This window comes from Hipposideros armiger, unplaced genomic scaffold, assembly GCF_001890085.2.
Source record: "Hipposideros armiger isolate ML-2016 unplaced genomic scaffold, ASM189008v1 scaffold_343, whole genome shotgun sequence".
Classification (NCBI taxonomy): Eukaryota; Metazoa; Chordata; class Mammalia; order Chiroptera; family Hipposideridae; genus Hipposideros; species Hipposideros armiger.
The window spans coordinates 412,029-419,575 of NW_017731693.1; positions in this window are offsets into that span (position 1 = coordinate 412,029).

The following is a 7,547-nucleotide window of genomic DNA, read 5'->3' on the forward strand; positions in this document are numbered from 1 at the left end:
TAAGTGTATATCTTCTTGGGAATATTTGTAAGTTGACACTGTAACAGAGAAATAAACAAAAGTAAATGGAACAATGAGTAGATCAAGGTATATTGTAATAATAAATCAGAGTTATGAAAACAGCATTTCCCCTGCTTGGAGTAAGGGCAAATTCAAAGCATTTACCAGCTTTGGGGGAAAAAAAGTTATTATATTCTAATGTAATTTTGAATTGCTTTCTATAATGTTCTAATATAATTTTCCTTATGAAAACCCACATTAATATCCTAAGTTATATTTATAATGGCCAAGGATATGAGGCCAGGGAGCTTCAGGACACATCACACACACTCTTATCAAAGGATAACTATCTACTCCAGAGAACATCATTATGTTTTTTGATGTTCCTTTGATGTAAATGAAATGTAAACCCAAGGGGCCCCAGCTGCTGGGGTATTGTATAGACACTTAAAGGGTCACCCAACTTTATATAATCATCTTACTTTGAGTTTTTGGGATGTGAATAAAAGCACGTTCTCTGATGTCATTTCCATAGCAATTAATAGCAACTAGTATGTAGATCAAGTTCTGTTAGTACAAACCTGGCAATGAGATACACTTCCAGTTTTGCACATGGAAAGAGTCAGATGTCAGACATAGCTAAAATTTCAAGATCAAAATTAAGAAATTAACCATAGGATGCAAAAGAAAAGAAAAGAAAAAAAGCTGAGCAAGGTGTAGGGAAAAGAGTAAAAATAAGGTACACTTTGACTGAATGAGTATGTTTGCTTCTTGTATAATACCACACCCCTTTTCTATGTACTGAAAAGTTGGCTACAAATGTACATGATGTGGTCATTTTATAGCTGAAAAAAATCTCTCTGAAACTGTAGTTGCTAAAACTTTCTGGACAACCATTCAGATTTAGGCTTAATTACAGTAAATCTTATTGAAAAAAATAAAGACAGTAGATAATTGGGTTTTTTGGTTACCTAAATAGAGTCCAAATTTTAAACCACTCACCAAAATATGATGAAAGTATGGACTACATAAGGTAAAGTATAACATTTTATGATATGCTTTTTAATCATAATGATTTAGCTCCAAACATACTTTATTTTTCTGTAATTAAAAAAAAAGTGTTAGCCTGATTAGGTAGGAATGTTCCTGCCACACGAAATCATATTTTATGACAATAGAGTTCACGGAACCATGATATAATATAGACAGATTACAGTGAATCCTGAAACTTCTGTGATTATAGAGGAAATTTTGTGTTTGTGTTGTAAATGCACATAAGTGAATTTTTCTGCAGAGAAAGGACTGTTTCTTCTTTATACTATCCAATGATTACCTGACCTAAAAAAAGAATGAGAGCCCTTCAACCCTTTCCTTTCAGTATAGATATTTCAGTATATATTTTTATTCTGTCTATTCATTGACTTATTATTCATTAATATTTATTGAGTGACTATGTAGGATTCAAAGACAGGTAAACCAAATTTATTCCCTGCCTTCAGGGTTCTTTGGATTAATTTAAAAATGCAGGTGGCAAGAGATACTGTGGAAGACATTCAAATTGAAAAGCAAACAGGACGTTCTATCTCAGCCTAGGGTATCAGGGAAGGTAAGTGAGCAATATTTGATGTTTCAATCTATTACAGTTACTGTCTTTACTACCACAAATTATTCTATCCATGGCCTCTTCATTTTAGTTCCTGAGTCTTTCTGACATAATCCCAGTAGACTTGGAGAGTTTTCTTGATCTCCTGAATAACAAGATATTCTGGCCTTATATTGTGCACTTCCCACTCCAGACCTAGAATTAGCCAATCCTCTAAGAAGCCCTGGTCTCTTATTAGAAAATAATATTTAGAGATCACAGTCTGGATGTCAGGGGTTCAAAATTCAACATTTTTAAAATTTATTTTTCAATTATAGATGACACACACTTTTGCCATATTTTGACATGTACAATTTTGTGAGGGGAAAAATTGGATGTGCATTATACATAGGTAGTACTAAAAATTAAAATGAAATATTTTTCCCCCTGAAAGTTTGGGCCCAAAACGTGGGTGCACTTTATACATGGGAGTACATTATACATGGTAAAATACAGTGTATTAGTTTCAGATGTGTAACATAGTGATTAGACATTTATATACCATACAAAGTGATCACCCCAATAAGTCTAGTATCAATCTGGCATACTTAGTTATAATACAATATTAATGACTATATTCCCTATGCTGTAATTTATATTGCCATGACTATTTATATAACTGCCAATTTGAACTTCTTAATCCCTTTCATGTTTTTCCCCCANCCCCCCAACCCCCTACCATCATTTTGTTGTTTGTATCTATGAGTCTGTTTCTGTTTTGTCATTTATTTTGTTTTCTTAGATCCCATGTATACGTGAAATCACAGTGTATTTCTGTCTGACTTGTTTCACTCAGGATAATACCTTTTAGGTCCATCCATGTTGTTGTAAATGGCCAGATTTCATTCTTTCTTATGTCTCAGTAATATTCCAGTACATATGTACCACTCATCTATAGAAGGATACTTTGGTTGCTGCCATATCTTGCCTATTGTAAATAATGCTGCAATGAACAAAGCAGTGCATATAGCTTTTTGAATCACTATTTTGGGGTTTTTTAAAATAAATACCCAAAAGTAAAATTGTTGGGTCATGGTAGTTTTGTTTTGTTTTATTATTTTCTGAGGAACCCCCATACAGTTTTCAATAGTGGCTGCACCAATTTACAATCCCAACAGTGCACAAAGAGTCCCTTTTCTCCATGTTCTCACCAACACTTGTTTGTTGATTTAGTGATAATAGACTTATAAGGTGATGTCACATTGTGGTTTGGATTTGCATTTTCCTGATGATTAGTGATGCTGAGCATTTTTTCATGTGTCTGTTGGCCATCCATATGTCTTCTTTGGAGAAATGTCTATTCATGTCCTCTGCTCATTTTTTAATTGGATTGTTATTTTTATGATGAGCTATATGAGTTTTTTATATATTTTGGGTACTAATCCTGTATTGGATATATACAAAGATCTGACAATTAAGTTCGCGAACTTGTTACAATGATGTTTACTAACCTTTGTTGATATCAGAAGGATTATTCATTATGAATTCATACCAACTGGACAAATAGTTAACCAAGTTCACTATTTGGAAGTGCTGAAAAGGCTGAGCAAAAAAGTTAAATGACCTGAACTTTTTGCCAACAATTCATGGCTTTTGCATCACGATAATGCACCAGTTCACATGGCACTGTACATGAGGGAGTTTTTAGCCAGTAAACAAATCCCTGTATTGGAACACTCTCCCCACTCACCTGATGTGGCCCCCAATGACTTCTGTCTTTACCTGAAAGTAAAGGAAATATTGAAAGAAAGACATTTTGATGACATTCAGGACATTAAGGGTAATATGATGACAGCTCTGATGGCCATTCCAGAAAAAGTTCCAAAATTGCTTTGAAGGGTGGACTAGGCGCTGGCATTGGTGCATAGCTTCCCAAGGGGAGTACTTTGAAGATGACCATAGTGATATTCAGCAATGAGATATGTAGCACTTTTTTCTAGGATGAGTTTGCAAACTTAATTGTCAGACTGCATAATTTGCAAATATCTTATATTCAGTAGGTTTTCTTTTCATTTTGTTGGTGGTTTCTTTTGGTGTGCAAAACTTTTTAGTTTGGTGTACTCCCATTTGTTTATTTTTTTCTTTTGTTTCCCTTGCTTGGGGAGGTATATCAGAAGAAATATATATTACTAAGAATAATGTCAGAGAGTTTACTGCATATGTTTTCTTCTAGGGCAGCGGTTCTCAACCTTCCTAATGCTGTGACCCCTTAGTACAGTTCCTCAAGTTGTGGTGACCCCCAACCATAAAATTATTTTCGTTGCTACTCTATAACTGTAATTTTGCTACTGTTATGAATCGTAATGTAAATATCTTTTTGTTTTCCGATGGTCTTTAGGTGACCCCTGTGAAAGGGTTATTCAACCCCCAAAGGGGTCACGACCCACAGGTTTAGAACTGCTGTAAGGGGTTCTATGGTTTCATTTCTTACATTTATGTCTTTAATTCATTTAGAGTTTATTCTTCTATATGGTGTAAGAAGGTGGTCTAGTTTAATTTTTTGCATGTATCTGTCCATTTTTCCCACTGCCACTTATTGAAGAGACTGTCTTTAACTCATTGTATATTGTCTCATTTGTCATAGATTAATTGACTATATAAGTGTGGATTTATTCTGGGCTCTCTATACAGTTCCACTGATCAAAGTGTCTGTTTTTATGCAAGTACCATGCTGTTTTGATAACTATAGCCTTATAGTATAGTTTGATATCAGGTAGCATGATACCTCCAACTTTGTTCTTCTTTCTCAAGATTGCTGTGGCTATTTGAGGTCTTTCACAGTTCCGTATAAATTTTAGGATTACTTATTCTAGTTCTCTGAAAAATACCATTGGTATTTTGATAAGGATTGTATTGAATCTGTAGATTGCTTTGGATAGTATGAACATTTTAACAATGATAATTCTTCCAGTCTATGTGCCTGGTATATCCTTCCATTTATTTGTGTTTTCTTCAGTTCCTCCCTTCAATGTCTTACAATTGTCTGAGTCTCAAGGTATCTTTTGGCTTCCTCCTTGATTTCATTGTTAACAGACTCATTGCTAAGTAGCATGTTCTTTAGCCATCACTTTTATTGTGTTTATCAGTTTTCTTCTTTCAATTGATTTCTACTTCCATACCATTGTGATCAGAGAAGATGCTAGATATGATTTAAATCTTAAATTTATTGACTTGTTTTGTAGCCTAACATATGGTCTATCCTTGAAAATGTTTTATGTGTACTTAAAAAATGTATATTCTGATGTTTGGGGTGAAATGTTCTATTAATATTAATTCAGATTATCTGGTTTAATGTGTCATTTATGGCCACTGTTTCCTTGTTGTTCTCTGTCTAGATAATCTATTGATATCAGTGGGGTGTTAAGGTCCCCTATTATTATTATGTTACTGTTGATCTCTCCCTTTATGTCTGTCAATATTTGCTTTATAAATTTAGGTGCCACTACATTGGGTGTGTAGATGCTTCCAAGAGTTGTATCTTCTTCTTGTATTGAACCCTTCATCATTATGTAATGCCTTCTTTGTCTCTTGTTACATCTTTTGTTTTAAAGTCTATTTTTGTCTGGTATAAGTATTGTTACTACAGCTTTTTCACTTGTTTATTTCCCTTGGAATGAAATATCTTTTTCCATCCTTTTACATTCAGTCTCTGTGTGTCTTTCAACCACAAAGTCTCTGTGGGTCTCTTGTAGGCAGTGGGTATACTGGTCTTGTTTTTTTAATCCATTCAGCTACCCTATGCCTTTTGATCAGAACATTTAGTCCACATATATTTAAAGTAATTATTGATAGGTATGTAATTTTTGTCTTTTTATTAATTGTTTTCTGATTTTTTTGGGTTCTTCTTTGCTTCTTTCTTATTCTCTTGCTCTTTTCTCTTGCATGTTGATGATTTTCTATAGTGTTATGTTCAGATTCCTTTCTCTTTATTTTTATATATCTCATAGGTTTTAGGTTTTAGGTTTTTGGTTTTTGGTTACCATGTACTTCATATATACCAAACTGTGTTTATAGCAGTCTATTATAAGTTGACGGTCACTTAAGTTCAAACACATTCTACAACCAGTAAAATTTTTACTCACCCCCTCCACATTTATGTTTTTGTCAGTATTTTTTTACTTTTTTTGTTTTTATGTTACCCTTAATTTATCACTGTATTTATACATGATCTTCCTAATTTTGTTTTTTACCTTTGTACTAGTTTTTTTAAATTTATTTTATTATTATTAGTTTCAAGTGTACAAAACAATATAATAGTTATCCTTTTCACCCCTCACAAAGTAACAACCCCTCTCCCCCATCCACTGCCCTCCCACCCCTGATATCATACTTATCTATTACAATTCCATTGACTCCATTCTCATACTGTACACCACATCCCGTGACTATATGTATATATAATTATAGTTGACATACAATATTATTCAACATCAGCTTCAGATATACAATGTGGTGGTCAGGCCTCTACACCATCTATGAAGTGGTCTCCCTAACAAGACATGAGTGCATCTGGTGCCCTAAAAAATATTTCCAACATTATTGATTAAAGACTTCCCCAGACAGTCTTTTCTATCCCTGAGGCCATATTGTAGTTACCAAATTGTATTGTTTCATCCCTTCCCCTTCTCCTTCATCCCCACCCCCTCCCAACTAGCAACCCTCAGTTTTTCCCCTGTGTCTCTGAGACGATTTCTGTTTACGTTTCTCATTTATTCAGTTATTTAGATTCCACATATAAGTGACATCATATGGTATTTGTCTTTCTCTGACTGACTTTTTTCACTTAGCATAATGTTCTCTAGGTCCATCCATATCATTGCAAATGGAACAATTTCCTTCTTCTTTATAGCTGAGTAATATTCCATTGAGTAAATGCAACCTTTGTACTAGTTTTAGAATTGGTTGATTCACTGCTTTTACTAAGTGTTTGCATTTGTCAATGAGATTTGTTTCTTTCCTATATTTTCTTATTTTTATTTTTGATCTTTTCTTTTCTACTTAAAGAAGTCCCCTTAATGTTTATTATAATGCTGGTTTAGCATGATGAATTTCCCTAGCTTTGACTGTCTGGGAAACTCTTTATCTCTCTTTCAATTCTAAATGATAACCTTCCTGTGTCAAGTAATCTTGATTGTAGGTTTTTGTTTTTCATCATTTTGAATATTTTTTGCCACCCCTTTCTGACCTGCAAATTTCTGCTAAAAAAATTATCTTACAGCATTATCAGATCTCCCTTGTATGTAACTAGCTGTTTTTCTCTTGCTACTTATAATATTCTCCCTTTGTCTTTAACTTTTGGTGTTATAATTATGATGTGTCTTGGTGTGGGCCTCTGGGTTCAATTTGTTTGGAATTCTCTGCACTTTCTGGACTTACATGTCTATTTCCTTCATCAAATTAGGGGAAGTTTTCAGTCATTATTTTTTCAAATGTGTTTTCAATCATTTTCTTTCTTTCTTCTACTTCTGGGACTCTTATGATGTAAATGTTAGTATGTTTCATGTCCCTGGGGTCCCTTAAATTATCTTCTTTTTTTTTTTCTTTTTTTTCTTTTTTTTTTTTTTTTTTTTTGATAGGGTATTTTCTACTACCTTGTCTTCCAGATCACTGATTTGATTCTCTGCTTCATCTAACCTACTGTTGATTCCCTCTTGTATATTCTTCATTTCAGTTATTCTATTAAGTTCTTATTCATTTTTTAAATGTATTCTGTCTCTTTGTTGAAACTTTCACTGAGTTCATCTATTTTTCTCCCAAGTTCATTGAGCATCATTATAACCAGTGTTTTGAACTTTTATCTTGTAGATATATTGTCTTTGTTTCATTTTTTTTCTTTTTCCGGAGTTTTGTCCTGTTCTATTTTTGGGGACATGTTTCTTTGTCTCTTCATTTTTGCTGACTCTCT